Raw genomic sequence first — 21,889 nt, 5'->3', positions numbered from 1 at the left:
ATCAACTATTTGCGTGTGTAGTGTATAAGTTTTCCCTTGTTGAGGGGGTACGTGGTGCCCCACGTTCGGTTGGTAGCTCTTAACTTCGTGGCATGTTCATTGAAAGAGTCCAATATGTGTAGTGACCCTTTATACTTAGGGCACGAGTTAGGTAGTTACCTTATTTATTATCCATTTCTACTGAATTTTGATTATGTCTAATGTCCTCAAGACTCATGTAATCTTTAATAGACTCAAGAAATAATCGACTAACCCTTGTTTGGCTATAGCAGCGTTCGCCAAATCTTTTCTCAACTGAAGGACTGGTATGTCCTTAAATCGTCTATTTGGCAATGATAAAAAAAAAATTTAGGCGTAAACAAATTCTTTCGTAGTGAATCATAACTGTAAAATTTAACTTGTCACCTGTACCTAAAAAAAAAAAAAACTTGTCACCCTCATGGCCGTCTCTTTCCAAACAATAAGGAAACACATTTTTGTTAGTCATAATAGCATTGGAAAAGATCTGATTAATGTATAAACCATATGCTTAAATGGTCCCTGGAAGTTTTTATTTTCCGAGCAAACACAATAGGATAATTTGATTCCGGGGATCAATTAAAAACCTCCTATTTTATATAGGTTTAATAGACCTTCTGGTGGTGCTTTGTCGAGAAAAAGTTGATTGGAAAATTTCAACCTTCAATTGAACCTAGCTAAGATAAATATATAATATCTAACAAAAAATTCTAGTCATAAAAGGCATCCACATTAGACAGCCGGGAAAGGGATAGTTGCCCTAAAGTACGTTGGTACCACACTATATGCATAAATTATCTATCTACACTAATATTTATATATATGTTTGGGGATATTGTATTTTCTTTCGATTATATCTTTCCTTTTCTCTTTATAGGCAAATTGTATTTATTTAGACTATAATTAAGGGATACTCTAACCCGTATATACAAAACACTTAAATTTCAGAAAGTAAGAGAAAAAGGTTTAGAGAGCCAATAAGAAAAATATATCCCTTGTTCCTACCTTCCCTAAATACAAAAAGAGACTCGAATTGGACAAAGTGATTTACAACATAGAAATTTTGTACCCCTTCAAAAACTAACCATTTATAGATAGCATACCGTACAAAATATGAGAAGAAACATTAGAAGAAGAGGTGGTTGGTGTTTCAATATTATTCTGGCAGAAAATGCATACACAGACCTGTAAATTCTCAATAATAACTCCAGTGTAATGCATTTGTCAAAATAATTCGTTGACAAAACTATAGTAATACGTTACTTGCTAAACAAGTTAACAATGGGTTTGGTCATTAAAGATTCGACAATTCTTCTAATCAAATAAAGCCTCGCAAACGCCAAAACCTTCGACAATACTCGTAACTTCAACACTTTCCTAAATCGTTGCAGCAAGTAGCAACTCATCATCGAAGTGGACTTCAAGGTTTTCGATTAACAACAAGTTATAGCCACTACTAACGGTATACTGGCCACATGGATCCATTTTTTCATTCCAGTTTATCTATTATATCTAATATGGGGTGAAACATCTGCAAAAAAAAAAAAAAAAATCAACGAGTTTTGTTCTCTAATTCCTCCTCCGAAGCGAATAATCTTTTACGCCAACACAACCTCCAATTTCGTAAATTATTTGTCCAACAACCCATACTTGCAATGCTTCCTTCTTTATTGTCGAAATCTATAACATCTGGGGAACCTTAGCGATAAATGAGTGTCACCACGCCAACAATCATGCCAAAAATGATATGAGACTCCTTAACCGATTTTCAAAGACAATCCATTCTAAAACCAAGATGAATCTTCAATTTTAAACAAATCCCACCACCATATGGATGCGTATTTTAACACTTCACAATCTTCAAGCCTAATTATGTTTAAATTTAAACTATTGTGGTTACCATTTTGTTTTTTCTTTATTATTACTTAAAACTTTAATAAAAAATAAGTTAAATTTCATTACAATAGGAAGAATATTTTCATCAAAACAAGAAACAATATACACTTTAATTGGTCCATATGAAAGTGTACTTGAGTTTTGTCCTAAAGAAAACCCTTTTTTTTTTTTTAAAGAAAAACCCAATTTTTGTATAAATAAGAGTAATTTGGTGGTATACACGTGAGATATAGTTTATTATATAAACACGCACTATTAATACCCTCACCAACTTTTCGTGGGAATAAAACACAATTTTTTTTATAAGAACACAACTTCATTTTTCAAATAAATACGATCCCTCTCTCTTTATTTATTTTTGGTGGAATCCTTCTCTATTTTTTTTTTTTGGTTACAAAGTCTCCTTCTCTATTTAGTATGCCTAGTATAATAAAACACTTAATATATGTTAAAATATCCTAATGCAAATATATAATTTTATCCCCTCAAATTTTTTTATAAATATTATATTCTTTATTAAATTAAAATATCTTATTATTATTATTATTATTATTATTATTATTATAATAATAATAATAATAATACATGGTTACAAATATAATACTTTTCTTTGTCAGAAAAAAATATACTTTTTATGGGGGGTGAGTTGTTCTGAATCTATTATTGATGATTTTAAATTACTCAGGTCGCGTAGAAAACAATTTTAAGACAAGTAGTTTAATTTTTTATGATCAATTTTGCGTTTATGCTTTTTTTTAGCAAATTTTGCATTTATATGCTTTTACACCTAAAATTTGATTTTTTTTTATATTGTAGTTTATTTTATTGACCAACTTGAGTTTTTTTTTTTATTCTGACTCCACCACCGCCACTGCATGCTCATTTTCGTTTTTACTATTAATTCAATAAGTCTCATCATTAAATCAATAGAAATGATGAAATTTATTCATCAAATTGTGAAAAAACAAACTTGTATGGTTGATTATGTTTTTTATTTGCATGGAATTTGGTTGATTTTGTCCTTTTATCTTTCATTCCCTGTCATGCTACATTTTGACCTGTAATGGGCTGAGCACCACCCCCCGCCCACCTCTCTCCCACCCCACACCACCCCCCCCCCCCCCCCCCCCCCCCAACTTTTATATTTTTATGTATTTGATTTTCCATCAAATAAAAAGAATGTTGTCTCACTATAATATTATGACAATTTTTTCCGTGTTAACCCTTTGATTTTATAGGAAAATGGGGTCATTGCAATTCGGAGTTTTGTTAAGATGTAAGTAAAATCTGACTAAAAATTGTTCAACTCAAAAATTAAACAAATTGGTTCTGTCGAATTATACCGTGAACAATTTGAATTATATGCAGGCCCACTACGAAGTGCCGAACCAGAATATCTGAAAGGTATTTTCCTTAGTGGATTGCAGGATGTGATTAAGGCTGAATTGAAACTTCATCCTGTCGGGTCGTTACCCGAATTGATGGATTATGCCCAACGCATTGACGAGAAAAATATGTTATTAACAAAAGGGAGTAATGAAACGGGTTCAATTGGAAGAACAATGAGAACTTCCAATAAGTCCAAAACTGCAATTTGGGAGTCAGAAAACAAAAGTCATGTTCAAACAAACCAATCCGGGGTCGTAAGTTCCATGGAAGAGGGAGTCAGAAATTCCATGGGAGAGAGCGATAATTCAAAGACTTCTGAGGCGATTAAAGGACAAATGTTTAAGAAACTAACTGATGCAGAGATTCAAGATAAAAGGGGAAAAGGATTATGTTTCCGGTGTGATGAGAAATTTAGTCCAGGTCATAGATGTCCCAACAAACAGTTACAGATCATGATAATGGCTGAAGAAGATTATAAAGAAGAAAAGGCCGAAGAAGGGATGACAGAATTCAAGTTCTGGGATCCTGGGGGACACGTGTGTAATTCTTCACCTTGAGGACAAGGTGAATCTTTTGGGGGGGAGTATTGTTAGACTAGCAGTTATTTTAGCAGTTATTTTAGGACAGTTAGGTTCTGTCTTATTTGTGTTGTGTCAGTTATGTTTTATTAATTAATTATTAATTGAGTCAGTTATGTTTTAAGGATAAATAAGAGAAGGGTCAGACATAAGAGGAACATCGGGAAGTTATTGAGTGGTTATTGGGAGAGACCCAACTCTCGAACATTTGGGAAGGGGAGAGGCCAAGCTCTCGAATCTTGGTGTGTCTGTGTTATGTTATTTTGTATATTTATTGTATTGTGTGTCTGTAATATTCTGGTAGTGAATCATTTACCAGAGTTTCTATCAATAAATTGTTAGTATTGTGTAATTCTGTTTCTGTTCAGAACCGATATCTATCAGATTCGTCCTTAGTAAATTCATTAATCACTTGAGATAAATCACTTAGTTTGAAAATGATAACAATTATTACTCCCTCCGGTCCTTATTATAAGAAACAATTAATTTTTTTAGTTCATTGTGCAAGTGATGTATTTAGTCTATATTTACAATAAGATATATTAATTATTCTATGAACCTAAAAAGTCAACTTTTATAAGGACAGGAGGGAGTACTTTATTTCATGACATGAAAATATGCCACGTTTTAAATGGCATTTGATTCACGTAGATTATGATACAAGTTAATTTATATACATGTCCATATATAAGTAGGCGAAAAGAAAAAAATCATTATACGATCGCAAATATTGACGTGTGATATAGAACAATCGTGTAGACTTAAATTCAAGAGCATCATTAAGCTAATGTTGAATCCAATTAACAATGATGCAAAATGAAAAGAAAAGTAAGCTTATTTTCTTGCAAAATCTGATTATCTCCTTTAGCTTGTAATTTGCACTAGCTAGCTATACTTAGAGCATGCCGTTAAGTTTTCCCTTTCATTCATTGTAGAATTCCATTTTCTAAGCACATAGTCGTATTTCTATTTGCTCTCCTGCTCCATTCTTTCTAACTAATCATATGATTATAACATTATCTTATCTCCTACCAAACGACTTGTTCTATGGTTCTTTGTGTTATAATTTATGATAATAAATTTTGTTGATGTTTCACATCACAATGACTTCGTGTTCGGTAATTAATACTCACTTCGTCTCTAATTAGACGTCACTTTTGATTTTTACAATGATATTAAAAAAATGATTAGAAATGTTGATTTTAATGGTAAAATATGTTTTATGAGAAATATTAATAGGGTTATGCTAACCGGTGCCCTTAAGACACTAGTTAAGGAAACTAAAATTAGTAAGTTTGCATTGAATTAAACAATTTTTTAACTTTTAAAAAGTCAAATCTATCACTTTTCACCATTTCTCAATACAATATTTCTAACTTTGTCCTCTTAACCAATACCCTAAGGGCACTCTTTAGGATTTCCCATATTAATAAGTGCCTTCAAGACATTTGTTAAGAAGTTTAAAGAATAAATTTTGTTTTAAAAGTGATGTATCTTTATTAGTTTAGGGATGACAATTGGACCCAAACCCGATGGATCCCCGCAAAAAATACCGTAATGGGTAGGGTAAAACCCTGCTTTCATGAGTCCGGATATTACTTGTAAATTTAAATGGGTATGAGTATGGGTAAGAGTATTATATTGTCCACCCCCGCAACCCGCATATACATATTTATATAATATTACATAATTTATTTGTTTTTGGTGTATAATTAATTAATTTATTTAGCTATTTAAGTCTAAGCCTAAACCTAAAAACTACTTAATACAATAACTGATCACTCCTGCTGGTATACAATTTATTAAGGATGTTTTGGATGTTTTTTATTTTTTTAAATACTATGATTCATACTATTTTATGAGTTGATTTGAAAAATTTTGAACCATAATTTCATTTTAATTGTGATATTTTTAGTCTTTTCATAGTTAAAATGCGGGTAATGAGTGCGGGTATAGGAACTAAGGTGCCCTTAGGGTATGAGAAAGAGCGTTAAAGATGTTGCTCACGAGGGTATGGGCTCAGGTACATGTATTTTTTTACAAACGCGAGTATGGGAAGGGCATTGTAATACCCTACCCATAGGGTACCCAATGCCATCCCTTTCTATAGTCAATGGAGTAATTAGATGACTGAAATTCAATACAATAAATGTATGTTAGTGGTAAAGAATAATACATTCCTAAAAAAAATAATACATGTTATAGATATATTTTGGTAGAAAAAAGGTGATAGATACAAATTAAGGAAAAAGTGTACAATAGCTTCTCAATATGTAATACAATCTCAAAGCATTAAGTTTATTTCATTTTCGTGCACCAATCAATTGCATTTTTTGTTGTTGAAGGGAATCATCTCCAGTTTCAATTGGTACTCCCCAATCTTTGATCATTTTATACAAATAGAAAAATGTATAAATGAAAGAGAGAAAGATAATTTTAAATATCAATGCATTCATCGTTATCAAATGTAAAGTGGAAGACAATAGCGGAGCAAAAAAAAATGTTGAAGTGTGCTATAAAATAAATTATATTATAAACTCACTTGGATTGATCTAATGGTGTTGACTTTTGATCTTGGAGTGTGCTCATCCTCAAAGTTTCAGGTTCGATTCTTTTTGGTGTCAATTTGGGTTGGTTAGTTTAACTTATTCAAAAAAAAATATATAAACATAAAAGTTAAGTTATAATAAGCATTAAACACAAAATTGAAATGAGGGTGTTTGACTAAAAAGTCTGTGAGGTACTTTAAAAAATAAATTTCATATTTTACAACTGCTCTAAATTATGAAACTTATTTTTTGTAGTACAACTATTAATTGAGAGAATTTTTTAATTCACACGATAATATAAGGGAGGTTTGAAACCCACTCAAATTAGAAGGTCTGTATACCTTCGCTAACCAGCCAAATATAAGCGTTACAAAAATTTTGCACGCTACTTTGTAGGGGGTTTGGAATTGTAGCAAACTAAAACTGTTACAAAATTGTTCAAAATCTCGCAAAATGGACCTAAGATTTTTTATTTTTCGGGTAGGTCGTGGCCCACCTTAACTTACGAGAGGCTCTGCCACTGAAAGATATTGAATTTTTTTGATCATGGGGAAAACAACAAAAAACAAAAGACTAAGCATTTCGGTGCCTAAAAACTTCAGTGGAGTTGGCAAACAAGATAGAATCTAGATGCGGAGGAGGAGAGGTCCATATCTTCAAAATGTCAATGTTGCCAGACCCATATTTAGCCAACCAATCAGCATATTCATTACCTTCCCTCAAGGTGTGGGAAAAAGAAACCAACGAAGGAAGAACAAAGAGCTTTATAATAAGAGAAAGAATAGTCGTATGAGGATGAAATTCATTCTGACGGGCATTAGCAATCAAATCCAAAGCCGCTTGAGAATCAGATTCCAATGTGATAGATTGATAACCAAGGTCCCAAGCTAGTTGAAGACCTCACGAAATTCCCGAGAGTTGAGCAAACAAATTAGACGCTCTATCACAGGAACTAGAAAAACCTTGAATCCAACCCCCATAATGATTTCTTAAAAGGCCACCGAAACCTGCATTGCTTGGGTTACCGAAAGAGGAACCATCCACGTTAACTTTTATATAACCATCTTAAGGGGGATACCAATGAACCTGACGATGAATAGGATGTTTGTCTGCGTGACCAAGAACTTGAATTATGGAAGAGTGATAAGAGAAAATATTATTAACTGAAGTCAAGGTATCTTTCTTAACTTGCTAAAAAATCTCTTCGTTTCTATTTCTCCATATCTCCCAACAAGTGACTATGAAAAGAGGTCTTGTGTTAAGCATAGCATGATGTTTGAACCAAATATGACAATCAGTCATAAGGTGGTTGTTTGGAAAGATGGAAAGAAAATAACCCCAGATAGACATTGCTCTAGGACAATCATGAAGAGTATGTACTGTATGTCATCTTAAACAATGAAACCACACCTATGACACGTCGTGCCAGTGGTAAGATGTCTCGAGCCTCTGAGAGCATTTGTAGGAAGACTACCATGCATCACCAACCAACAAAAATTCTTAAGATTTTCTGAAACTCGTAAATGCCAAATCCACTTCCACCAGATATTGGACATGTTATGTTGATTGGAAAAGCGTTCCAGCCATATGTAGCCTTGTCAAGTCGAGTAGATATCATTAGTGGAACTACTCCAAATAAGCTTATCATCTGTATCATCAAGTATTACATTACGAATCCGATCTTGATACAATAGAGGAAATGTTGAAGTTTCACACCCCATTTTCAACAATATCACGAAGGCGAAGATTGGTTCCACTAATGATGTTGAATTGATAGTGATGCAATTAATATTATTGATACATTAAAAATTTACATAATTTTCAATATATAATTAATGTCATTTATTTACTTGTTTTTTTTTAAGAAGACTAAATGAAATTTATTAATTAACGGAGCTCCTCACCCGCATAAGAAGTGCTAGGCTAGGACTCAAAAATGAGTTACAGCAACGTCTTAAAAAAGGGCCCAAAACCATGACCAGCCAACGAGAATCACTAGCTAGAAATCATGGTAAAACATCAAATGAGATTAGTCCACTGGTGGTTAAAATCAAAAACTAAGGTATTAATTTTAGCTTGTAACGATCTGAAAGAAAAAAGATTCATACTATATATCCACTAGTCGTTGTAAGCTGTAACGATTGATCTTAATGTCAGAAAATACGACTACGGTGCAAATGGAGATGTAAAAGAAAAACCTTTGCCGAATAAGATTTTTTTTTTGAATAACTTTGCCGAATAAGATGTAAAATGCTAGATTTATTCTAAAATAAATTCTTTTTTTTTTTCCAGTCAAATAGTCTATTGGTTAGAAATTTATCTATATGATAAATAAGTGGGTATCCAGGATTCAAACCCCAAACACCGTATATATTATACGATATCTCTACTAACTAAGTTAAACTAGCAATGACTAAATTATTTTGTTTTATGATGTATATCTTATAAGAAAGAAAATCACACTATTGAAAATTGTTGGTAAGAAGAAAAAATTAAAATATGAGAAGTTTAGGATTTTGTTGAGGGTAGGGGGACAAAGATTAGGGTAGCTGCCTGACATGACGATGTTGTCGTTATCGAATTAAATCGAAGAATAAACTAACCAACGTAAGGGCCCTATTTACGTAGACTTTAGTGATTGGTGCATGGCCTTAAATTCCGCTCTTACTTTTATTGCTAAAATTATATGCATACCTTCGTGCTTATTTTTTTTTTTTTTTTGTCAAGATTGTGCTCTTTATTCTTCACAAAATCTTAACTCAAACCACCTCCTCTTTTCTTTTTCTTCCACTTTTTTTTTTTAAAAAACTAGTTTAGAGACCCGGCGTTGCTTGTGTTAGATATTAAATAAGTTTTATAAGTTTGTGTACACGAATACACATGTCAGTATATTAGATTGAATTTATTTAAATTTACAATTGTAATAATATCATAAAAATAAATATAAATGATGAGATGAATGTTCAATGCAAGAATAAAAAGTGTAACAAAATCAATAATGAATTAGTCCAAGTGGTAAGAGTTTTGGGTCTCTTTAAACATGTGGTCATGGGTTTGTTTCGTGGCCCATGCGTATGAGAGAGAAAAATCGATTGAAAGGGAAGAAAGTGGTTCAAATATATATATATATATATATATATATATATATATATATATATATATATATATATATATCAAAGTATATGTATGAGAAATAATAAAATTGGTGTTTGGCAAACCTGAAGAAGGAAAAATGCTAGATGAAAAGAAAATTTGGGGATTCTGCTTGTGCTCAAAATATGTAAATATGTGATTAACGAAAATTAATTTATTTATAGTTAACATTTGCATTAGAATATGCTGTTAAAAGATAACATAATAACTAATCGAACTTTTTTTTATAAAAAAAAAACTAATCGAACCTTTTTTTTTCCTCAAACATAAAAACTAATTGAATGATATAGTGCTAAAAGATTAGTAATAACCAATTGAAGCTTCTTTTTCTAAAAACAAATAAACAAATTGGAATATTTTAATCATAAAATAAGATCGTATATGTAAACTTTGCTGAAATTATTATGTGTAGTTTGTTGAGATATTTCTGCTACATAAAATATTAGAAATTCAATATAAATTTAAAGAAAATAATGAGTGGATAAGATCAAAATGTTGTTGAGATATTTATGTTAAATAAAATAGGGTTAATTAAGTTTTTAATCCCTATAAATATTCACAGTTTTGTTTTCAGTCCCTATAAAATAAAATCACACCTTTTAGTCCCTGTGACATTTTCCTTAAGCAATTTAGGGACCAAAAATGTTGATGGAAATTTTTTATAGGGACTAAAAATGCTAATGGAAAAAATTTATAGGGACTAAAAATGCTGATGGAAAATTTTATAAAGACTAAAAAGTGTGATTTTATTATATAGGGACTAAAAACAAAATTCTGAATATTTACAGGGACCATTTACTTAATTAACCCAATAAAATATTGGTTTTTAAAAATAGAAAAAATAATAAAAATATTGACAATGAATGTGGAAGTGACACGTGGCATAAAAAACCTTACTTTATATATATACTATTGATTCTTCAATTTTTTAAGAGAAGGTGTCTGATAATTCAAAATTCTATTGAAAAATAAGTAAAATATGATTAAAAATTGATTCACATCAAAATCAAACTCAAGTTCTATCAGACAACTCATTTTCTAATAATATGATAAAACTTATTAATCACTCGAGCCTATTTAATTACTTGACTAAATCACTTACTCTTTGTCGTCAAGTGACTAAAAAAAAAATATTATGTACAATTAACATGGATGTTTCTGTCAAGATAACAATAATAATAAAAAAAACATGCATGTTAATGTTACCCCCTGAATTACATCATCTCAATTTTGATGATGTTTTAATTTTGAGTGTCTAGACAAATTAGTCATCAAAATGTGAGCATCTACCATAAAACACATCCCCTGAATAACTGAATTTTATGCATCGGCAAACATATCTTTTAGAATGCAACCACCAGTTTTACAATATATTTTGGAAGTGGCGACACACATTACAAGCTTGGGAGGAGGAGAAGTATGGGGAGTATAGCCTTTTATTATCTAATTATATTTTTTTTAGGATGGTGTAGATGACAAATGGGACTACAGTTTAGATCCGGGCAAATGTTATATAGTTAGTGGCGATACTTTATGTTGTCTTTTATGGAACATGCAGTTAGTTTTGATTAGAATAAAATGGCTCATTTGAAGATCTCTTTGTTTGCTTGTCAGTTGTTATGAAATCGCTTATACTAACAAAGGATAATCTGCATTGTCGAGGAATCATGCCGGCTAATGCTATTCTTTGCTTGAGCGAGTGTGGGAAGGAGAAAAACGTAAATCACATGTTCGTACGGTACAGGTTTTATGGTAATTTTGTTTGGTTTCTCATTCGACAATGGTTAGATATTCATTCAACATACAAGTTGCATTTTTCTGACCATCTCACTCTCTTTGGTGGCTTAGCAAGTGACTCTAGGAAAATTCGGTCTTCGGTTTATTTGATTTGGCGGACATGTGTTTGAGTTCTCTAGAAAGAAAGACAAGTTGCATTTTCCAAACCATCTCACTCTCTTTGGTAGCATAGCGAGTGACTATAGAAAAGTGCGGTCTTCGGATCATTTGAACTCTCTTTGGTAGCTTAGCAAGTGACTATAAAAAAATTCGGTCTTCAGATCATTTAATTTCGCTGGCATGTGTTTGACTTCATTGAAAAGAAAGAAATTAGTTTTTCAACAAAAAGAAATGCATATACATCAACACTTTGATAATGTCACACTTCTATCTTTTTGGTGGTTGAAAGTAAAACAAAAACTCTTACATTTGATTTTCATCATTGGTGGCTAAATTCTCTTCAACGTTTGAGCCTTGTGTTTCTAGCTAGTGATTTGTTATCGCTTTCTAGCTAGTGTTTATTTTTATTTTTATTTGTTAATAACTAATTTAATTACAACATGTAATTACTTTTTGGCCTCTAGCTTTGAACTCCTTGTGCATGTTTGGAGTTTCTCTTGATTTAATATATTTTATTTTGATTTGTCCAAAAAAAAAAGTTATCCAAATGTCACCTAAAAGAAATTATTCAGAAAAATAAAGGCAACCAACAATAGATTAATTCAAGTAGTAAGAGACTTGAACTCGTTAAACAAGTAGTCAGAAGTTTGATCTGTAACTCTTGCATATGGAGAAAATTTGATTGGAATGAGAGAACACTCATTGTTTATCCCACAAGTTTTTCAACAGTTATTATTCAAACAATTGGGGAAACTTCTTAACTATAACATGTTAAAAAAACAAACTTTTAAAATGCAATGTGTAAATCAAAATGGTCTCTCAAACTTATACCTTTAAATATTATGGGTGTCATGTTGATCCATTAATGTCACCACCAAAAATATAAGTGACACTTTAAATTTATGCATTTATATCAACATTAGAGATTCCATATTAACATCAAAATATTTAGAGTTTCCTAAAAAAAAAAATCAAAATATTTAGAGTGTGTTTTGATGAGAGTATTTTTAGAGGTAATGTAATTTTAGAGGGTAAATCAAATTCTTCTATGCAAATTCCATTCTTTGGATGATGAATTTGGAGTTTTAAAATGAAAGAATATATTTTATGAAATATTTCGTCAAAGCTGTTTTTTTTACTCAATTTTGTCAAAGATAAATTTAGGAAATTGTAAATATTACTTTTCAATCTTAAATTGGTCATTTGGATTCTTTAAAAAATAGCAAGTTGGGTCCCTGTAATTATAAAAAATAAATTGCAAATTGGTACCTATATTCTTTCAAACTTGCAACTTAGACCCTAAATTTTTAAAAATAGCAAATTGGTCCATATTTTTACATTTTGAAATTGGATTCTCAACACTTTAAAATTTTATAAAAAAAAAGTCAAACAAAATTTGAGGATGAAGAATTTTTTCTCAATCAACTCAAACAAGGAAATTCAATTTATGCATTTGAATTTCTTATAATTCTAATTTCTCCATATTTATCAATTACTCCTATGATATTTTTTTAACTTGGAAATTTCTAAAGCACTTTCGATGGTGTGGTATGGATGCAGAACCCATATAGAAGATGACATCTTAATTATTTTTTTTTGGTGGTGGTCGGGATTCGAACCCCGGACCTTGCATATATTATGCATTGTCCTTACCAACTAAGATAAGCTCACGGGGACATATATGACATCTTAATTATTGACACAACTATATTTACATATAATATGTTTAACATTAATAAAAACGTATGAATTATTTTAGTTTACTTATTTATAATCCAATAACTTGATAGATTTAAATTTTTAACTTTTCATCTTAAACTAGAGTATGTCAAAAAAAAAATAAATCTTGAACTAGAGTTAAATATAATATTTATTAATAATTAAACTAAATATTTTTTTTTGAAAAAATAATTAAACTAAATATGTTTAGGTTTACATATATTAAACTAAATGTGTTTAGGTTTAAATATATTATTTTTTAAAACTAAATATGTTTAGGTTTAAATAAATATATTTTTTTACTTTTAGTGTCCGCTTTTTTTTTTTTTTTATATAAAACTATTTGCAAATGTCTTCGCGAGCTTAACTCAGTTGGTAAGGACCCCTAGGTTCAACCCCCAACCACCACAAAAAAAAAAAAAACTATTTACAAATATATCGTATTTTACTTTAGGTTTCTGTCGTTTCATTTTAGTCTCTACACAATTTCTTCATATAAGAATTGATCTTTGTAATATATTACTTTTACCCCTTTATCTCACTCAAATTGAAAGTGCTAAAATCAAATAATTTACATATTTTAGGGATCAATTCTTATGTACAAGCCCGGCCTTGACGGAGTGCAAGGTGCTCAATCAAGCCGGACCTCCAAAAGTTGTGGCTAAAAAAAAAAAAAAAAACTCTAATACCCACCCCCACTTAAATAAAAAAATATATGTGTTACTTCTTTACACGTTTGAGTTTTGTCTAGATTTTAGTTCTCCTATCTGGACATAAATCTGGTACTATCAAACCACCCCTAAATTGTATAATCACTTAAGCAGTCAATTTGAAAACCTATTTCATTGAAAGAATCACGACAATCATTTCTTTTTCACATAAACCATTCGTTTTTCCCTTTTCCACGACGGATAAGTGACAAATCCAAACGACGCCGTTAGCAAATTCTACCTCTTTTCGCTTAATTTTTTGTATTTCCTTTCATGTTTAGAATCCCTTCTGATTCTGATTTTTTAATAAAGCTTAGCTACACAAAAAAATTGCATTTTTATTTTATTGGGGGCCTATTTTAAATAGAGAGCCGAGCCTCCTATTTCATAGGGACGGTCCTGCTTATGTATATAGTTAAAATTTGTAGGAATTAAAATATAAAAACAAGGACTAATAAAACAATATATTTGCAAAGACGAAACGCAATAGGAAATATATTTTGAGAGACTAAAACCCAAATATAATATATTTTGTAGTATCAAATGCATATTTAAGCTAAATTTTTTAAGAAGACAAATTTTCTAATTGTTTTTCTTATACTTATCCTTGTATTGTCAAACCAAAAATGCTAGAGATTAGTGGCCCTGCAAAAGACTTAGTTTTATTAGAGCACCCACATCTATCACACTCATTTGAATTTCTTAAATAAATTTCAATCAAATTTTTATATTATTTCACATTTTTCAATTATTTATTTAAATTATATCTTAAAAAAAAACATAACTACTCCCTCCGTCCCGGATTAAAACGTACCATTTGCTCATTTCACACATATTAAGAAAAATGTATAAATAAAGGAGAGAGAAAAATGATTTTAAGTGTTCTTGTTAAGTATTGATGCATTCTCCACTATCATAAATGCAAAATGGAATATATTGAATTGAGAGTGATGAAAGTAATATTAATTAAAGTTATAAAAGGGAAAAAGTAATTAATATTATATTGAAAAGTGAAATGACTCAGTTATTTTGGGATTTTTTTTTTTTGCAAATGACTCGGTTATTATGAGACGGAATGAGTATATTTTTTGAATAACTGTACAAATCATAAAAAACTTTAAAATGGGTCTGGACCCCACAATATATTCATACAATCTATTAAAACTTTAAAATAGGTCCCAATGAATCCACCAAAGCAGAAAATGAGAAGAAACATTAGGGTTGTAAATTGCAAAATAGAGGATGCAATACAACTTTGCAAATATATTTATTAATTTGCAAACTTAAGATAATATTTTGTCTAATGCATAAAATTTCGATGATCAATTTATCTTTCAACTTGTAATTTTTCTCGTTGGTCCACTCATATTATTACAAGTTTGAAAGCTGTAGAAAAAACATTAGGGTTCACTTGAGCGGCCCATAGAGGAATCATATTTGGCATTTACAAAAATATTATGAAGTTTACTGTCCCTACCACGTCGTTAGCAGCATGGTGCTCAAGAGTTGACTCTATTATTGGCCAATTCTGGCTTCAAATTATCTTAAACAATATATACTCGATCAAATTCATATTGGTTCAATTGATGGCTTGTTTTAAAAATGGATAATCGGAAGAGAAGTAATTGAAGTGAAATCAATTAGCACTTAGTCCAACCAAAAATACTTGAATGAGATGGTAATATCAGCAGTGTTGGTGACTCGGTGTATCTGATTCAAAATTTATAAAAAGAAACTTCAAGAGTTTTTTTTGTGTCAAATTTTGATTTTTAAATAAGAAAAGAAAATTGGAGTACGAAAAGCATCTCAACAGGTACAGATAGGATAGACTTGCCATTTTATTTTAACTTTCATTTTTATTCACTTTTGTGTCCAAGTAACTGTTGGCTCTTCATGATCAACAAACCTCAAGATAAAGTTTTATTTTGCAGCACCCAAATAGACCATATGATAGCACACCAAATAATGAATTTACACTTTCTAACCTTCTTTTTTTTTTTTTGTTGAAGGAATCTTCTCTTCATTTAAACATTGCCCGCAACTAAATATAGACGATTTCACTATGTGCGATAATAAGGGATAATATTCGTGTGACATTGTGGTTGGTGACATTGATGACATTGACCAACTACAATGTCACGAGTGTACAAAGAAACAAAATACTCCCCCATCCCTATATGTAATCACCATTTTATTAGAGGCAAATTGTGCTTACATATAGGGACAGAGGGAATAATATTGTGAAAGAGAAAGAAGAAAGACACTTATGACATTGTAGATAGTCAATGTCACAATGTCAACAACCACAATGTCATCCAAGTGATACCCGATAATCAGACACCCCATCCAATCAAATATGCCTCTCAAACTTAAAAAAAAAAAATAATAATGCTCCGCCACCGGAAACAACCCATTCACAAAAAACTGAAACAGAAACAACCCATACACCCCAAACACAACAAAAAACAACCATACTTTTCACAAAATAATTCACACCTAAACATTCTATGCCACAAAAAAAGAATACAAATACCATGGAAGCTCGAGTCAGCATGTTGGAAGAGAAGCTCGCTATTATGGAGGTTACTTTGAACGAAGTTCAGACAACATCATCACATAATGACGCTATAATTGATGATAATATCAACAAACTTTTTAAAATGGTGAAGGCAATTCAAAAACCAAACAAAGAAGCGGGCAAGTCTTCCAACTTTGTAGAAGAGTACGTCAAAGGCGAAGAAAATCACTCATCACATCCCAAAGTGACAAAATCGCATGAATAGAAGGGGTATCATGCATACTATAAGAATGATTTACTAATCGGGTGTATTCTATCCTCAACTAATGCTCTTGTGTGGGGATTTGTTGTTCTCTAGTTATTGATTTGTTTGGTGGGTCAAGTGCCCCTTTTTCGTTATTCCGAACTAGGTTGTGGGTTAAGTGCCGATTGTACTTTTTTCCACCTGACATGAATAAAAATAATTTACAGCTGAAAAATAGCTTATAGCTTACAAGTTCATATATGACAAAAAAAAATTGTTTGATAACACTTTTTTCCTCAAATGCTTATATTATTTTTACTAGTTGATAGTGTGAATATATGTCTCGACAGAAATGCTTTGGTTGTTGATGATTGACAAAAGAAGTCTTAAAAGAACAATGATGCAAAAAGTATAAAAGAAGATTCAAGCTTTCAAGTCATGAATTTTGTGTTTATTTTTTATATTAGAACTTTTATTTAAGTGGTTAAAAAACTCTCATGAAAATAAATCACACATTCATAATGATTTTCATATAAATGTGATTTTGCATAAAATTGTTTTGACTAGTAAAATTATAATTGATTTTGAATTTGCATAATCATCATTACCTTAAAAATATTTTTATCACGCACATGTTTTTCTCAAATAGTTCTTGAGCGTAAATCTTCTTGATGTACTCCCTCCGGTCCTTATTATAAGAAAAAGTTGACTTTTTAGGTTCATTGTGTAAGTGATGTATCTAGTCTATATTTATAACAAGATACATTAATTATTCTATGAACCAAAAAAGTCAACTGTTTCTTATAATAAGGACCGGAGTAATTGGTTATGACTTTTAAAATATATTTTGACTAATTTGCATTAATTTTAATCAGTGTTGTTACCGTTGTCATTTATTATTAGATGAGATAATTCATTTCCAAATTGACTTTGATTTAAATTCGTTGGCATTAAAACATTTGGGGACCGTTGGCAAATTCATTTAATGGCTTTACATATTTTGTCAACGACTACTTTTTTTCTTAAGCACTTCATTACCATTTTCTCTATAAATATGAGACTTGTGCTATCTCATTAATAACAACTCAAATTTGCACTTAAACATGGGTCTGGTTAACAAATGCTCCGGGACACTCTTTAAAGATCCTAAATTTAGCAATTACTCCCTCCGTTTCAAAATGAGTGTCGCTTTAGCCAATTGCACACAGATTAAGGAATGAAATGAAATAATCATTAGACATAACACTTTTACTAAACTGCTCTTGTTTTATATGAAAAAGACAAACTTAAAGTTGCATTGAAAATTGTGTGAGAAAAAAGTTGGAGTATTTATTGAGGGTAAAGTTGGAAGAAAAAAAATTAAAGTTGTATAGGAAATGTAAAGTGACATTCATTTTGAAACAATTTTTTTTGCTAAAACGACATTCATTTTGAAACGGATGGAGTATTTTTTTAAAAAGTCAACTACTACAATTTTCAATGCATTAAATACATAGTTTTTCATAAAAAAAAACTTACTCCCTTCATTTCTTTTCTTTTGATGTTTTAGGACTTCAACTTTATTTCAAAACATTTGATGTTTTAGTATATTTAAGGTCAAATGCATCTAAAGGTCCTTTAAGTTTTTCGTTTTTCCCAAAGTGGTCCTTTAAGTTTCAAAAGTCCCAAACAAGTCCTTTAAGTTTCAAAAGTCTCAAACAAGTCCTTTCCGTTTTTGAATCGTTTCAAACAAGACCTTTTAGAGGATGATAGTGATGATTCAGATGATAGCAACAAAGAGCATTATCCACCATTTGCCATGCCTAAAAAGATGACTAATTTTAAGTGGGTGTTAGGAGCCAGATTTGGTACCAAAGATGAGTTCAAGGAAGCAATTACCAACTAAGCTATCTACAATAGGACTTGTTTGAAACGATTCAAAAACTAAAAGGACTTGTTTGAGACTTTAGAAACTTAAAGGACCACTTTGGGAAAAACGAAAAACTTAAAGGACCTTTAGATGCATTTGACCTATATTTAATGTTGTTTTCTCAAGTTTACCCTTATTGAAAAACACATCATACTATTACAAGAGTTATGATCTTTGGCTTATCACATGTGAATTTAATGATAAATAAAGATATTTTAGTCAAAACATACAAATATTTCTATACATTAATTATTCCTTAAGACTTGTGTCAAGAACTAAAACATCAAAAGAAAAGAAATGGATGGAGTACCATTTAAAGTGTTTAAAGAGTGCCCTGGGGGCACTCGTTAACATTTTCCCTTAAATATTGTCAAAAATATTTTTCATCACTCTCATTATTTTTATTCTTGCTAATTTATTATCTTGAGAGCTATTTTATACTCTCTCCGTCCTACAATAGATGACCCATTTGAAAATGTGCAATTTTGACCTAACTTATTTTGACCATATTTTTCTACTAATATACAAAAATAAATAATTTCATATAAGATGTCGTTAGATTCGTCCCGATGAGTATTTTCAAAATATCAAATTTTTATAATTTTTTCTAATAGATTAGTAAAGTTATTTAAGATCAAAATTGTGTATTGGTGTGTGTGATGAGATCAACTGTGTCACTTAATATGGGACGAAGGGAGTACTACATAGTTGAGTGTTTTTCTAATAGATTAGTAAAGTTATTTAAGATCAAAATTGTGTATTGGTGTGTGTGATGAGGTCAACCTTGTCACTTAATATGGGACGAAGGGAGTACTCCATAGTTGAGTGTTAGTATTTGTACTTCAATTTGTTATATCTACAAATTTGGTGTATTATTTATTATTATAATTTCTTATTTGTATTGAGTGTAATCTCAATGTTTCAAGAGATGTGATATCTCTCAGTTTTAGAGGTTGTTTTACAAATGATAATTTTACTTGGAGAGTGCTCACTATTTTGTAAAGGTTACTAGCTTATTATGTTTAAAAGTTTGGGTAGTAAAAATCTCAAGGAACTTTTCCTTAGGGACTAGACGTAGACCTTGGTGTTTTAGGCCGAACTAAGATAAATCTCTTTATGTCTTTTCTCTCATCCTTTTCTGTTTTACTTTATTTGTCATTTATTTTACCCCACCATCTCTAATTTTCAAATTTATTTAAAGTTTTTATATGCACTTTATTTTATCTTGTTAAACATTTTTTAAGTGCTTATTTTTAAATCATTTTTTAAAGAACACAATTCATCCCCTTTTGTGTGTTTGATGAAGCCACTAGTTCAACAGATAGCTTATTTTGATAAGCTAATTCAATCAATTAGTTTATAGTTTAAAACTTATAGCTTTTCTCTCAATTTTACGCTTGTCATCATCTTTTTCAAAAAAAAAAAAATTGAATATCAAATAAATATTTTTTTTTCAAAAAAAAAAATTGAATATCAAATAAATATTTTTTTTTGAAAGAAAATAAACATTTTTTTGTGATCATTTTATATTTATGAGCCAGTTCAGTCACTAATTTTATCAAAAAAATACAAATTCAACCAACTAAATTATACACTACAAGCTAGTAGTTTTTAGCTAAGAACTGTTTTTACAAACAAAGCAAATTAAGTACATAAAATAAAGTTAAAATGAATGTCATTTTCCTTTTCCTTAATCAGTCAGGCATGGGAAATGTTCAACAATTTGTTGAAAATAATATATGATTGAAAGATAGAAAGAGCAAAAAGAAAGTAATAAGTTTGGACCAAAATCCAAACAAGACCCTTTACCTTACCTTACGTTTAATAATTTGAAATAATCTCTCGTTGGAAATAATATACAAACAAAAGATATGTTGAAAATAATACATTCCATAAGAAGGAAAAAATATATGAATGAAAATCAGCAAGATATAATAATCTTTCGTACAATGTCCTAGTCGGAGAAAAAAAATCATTGTATAAACAGTTGTGTTGGCTATTTTTTGCATGGATTTGGAGTACAATTTATGAAAATACATATAAAAACAATAGATAGCCATGCTAATGCTGGTGGACTATTATTTTCCTTTTGATGAAAAACTAGTCTCTTTATTTTTACCTTTATATATTAAATATAGAATAAGTGACGAAATGAATATGCAAAGCTTACGTAATTAATAGTTGATTAAGAGATTCTCTTTTGACTTACTCTAAGCTAAGAAAAAGCATTTTAAGCCATTAATCTCTTTTCTCTCTATATCTAACTCTATGTTGTATTGTGTTTGTATTTTTGCATGTATGAGTATTGGGACACTTCCTTTTAGGAATAGTATGTTGGTGCAATAGGACAAAGTCTGCACCTTCCTATAACAAACCGACAAACCACGTGAAATATAGAAAAAAGTAACATGATATTTAGAAACATGACCTTATTGATCATCATGATCAATCTTACAAGGTGAAAGTCCTTATAATTGCAGTTGTGCAAAAAAAAAAAAAAAAGATTATCAATGTCACAATTGATACACGAGTTTCAATTCCTCTAGATAGATAAGATATCATCAAATAAATTAAACTAAAATAAGATAAAAATGAAAGGTTAGATATAAATAATGGTAGACATCGTGATTAAGGAAAGACCCATGGTTGACAATGCCATCCCATCTAATAACTTCAATTACTTTCCCACCTTTTCTTCTTTATGTCATTCTTTACATATTGTAATTATTCTTTTTTTTTTCACAAATTTTATAAATTGAATATATATATAATAGAGTCTCAAAGCTAATTAAGTTATTTCCCACCTCACTTCTTAAATATAAAAAAGAAAAGTATATGTATTTATTCCAAATTGAAATTTAAAAATAGTGGCTATATTCTACTCTCTTTCGTATATTTATCTTTTAATCATTTTTCTTAATTAATTTAGAGAAATGTTAACCGGTGCCCTAGGTATTAGTTAAAGACCTTAAATGATAACTTTTTTTTATGAAAGTTTATATAATCAGTGTATTGGAAATTGAAAACTTTGACATTTTAAAAGAATAATTACTTAATTTAAAACACTTAAAAAGTATCTTGGAGGCACACGTTAACAAGAGCCATTAATTTATTTCTCTCGCAATTTATCTTTACCTCTCACTATTTTCTTTTCCTTCTCTACTATATTTAGACTAGAGACAAAAAATGTAGAAGAAAATCCAAATACGTCGTGTCACAATTTTCAATGGATTCTTAAAATGGTATTGCCAAAAGCATAATATTGAGGTACTTAAGACATACAAAGTAAAAATTATCAACAGATTAAAAA

At 30.2% G+C, this 21,889-nt stretch overlaps 1 pseudogene; it reads left to right on the top strand.

Moving 5' to 3' along the window:
• Positions 1-3,236: 3,236 nt before the first annotated feature.
• On the top strand, positions 3,237-4,233 carry LOC146897432 (uncharacterized; annotated as a pseudogene).
• The last annotated feature ends 17,656 nt before the right edge of the window (positions 4,234-21,889 follow it).

Source organism: Medicago sativa, chromosome 8, assembly GCF_051527215.1.
Source record: "Medicago sativa cultivar Bolivia chromosome 8, Bolivia_mono, whole genome shotgun sequence".
Lineage (NCBI taxonomy): Eukaryota > Viridiplantae > Streptophyta > Magnoliopsida > Fabales > Fabaceae > Medicago > Medicago sativa.
The sequence above is the reverse complement of the archived record's forward strand: the minus strand, read 5'-3'. Positions and strand labels throughout refer to the sequence as shown.